This window comes from Diachasma alloeum, unplaced genomic scaffold, assembly GCF_001412515.2.
Source record: "Diachasma alloeum isolate Michigan unplaced genomic scaffold, Dall2.0 Dall_scaffold_01564, whole genome shotgun sequence".
NCBI lineage: Eukaryota > Metazoa > Arthropoda > Insecta > Hymenoptera > Braconidae > Diachasma > Diachasma alloeum.
The window spans coordinates 24953-25443 of record NW_021681660.1 but is presented as its reverse complement, the minus strand read 5'-3'; positions in this window follow the sequence as shown (position 1 = coordinate 25443).

Sequence of the window (491 nt, the reverse complement as noted above, 5' to 3'; positions counted from 1 at the left end):
TGCTTTTGTTTCAAAGTGGCGTAGAATCCGTGTGGGCATACGCTTGTATGAAGCTCCGTTTCCGCACAAGGATTGTAAATACTCAACACAGGTCCCTCGAAGAGCCTTTCCTTCAATATTTCAAAAGCATTAATTTGTTTCCTTCCGAATTTAAACGCAACTTCAGGGTAAAAAAGTTTTGACAAAGGCAGTGCCACAAGAGAATACTCGGGAATGAATTTACTGTAGCGTGAAATCCCCTTCAAAAATTTAGCAACACTTTGAATATCTCGTGGAAGAGGAAAATCCCCAATCACCATAACATCGAATGGATTAGGCTTTATTCCTTGTTCTGAGATTAAATACTGCCAGAACTTGACTTCTGGTAACAATATTTCACATTTATCTATACAAAGCTCCAACAAATTAGCATTCAATACCGGGAGTAAACCCTTCAAAATAGTCAGATGCTCTTCAATAGTTTCCGTTGCAATCAATAAATCGTCAATGTA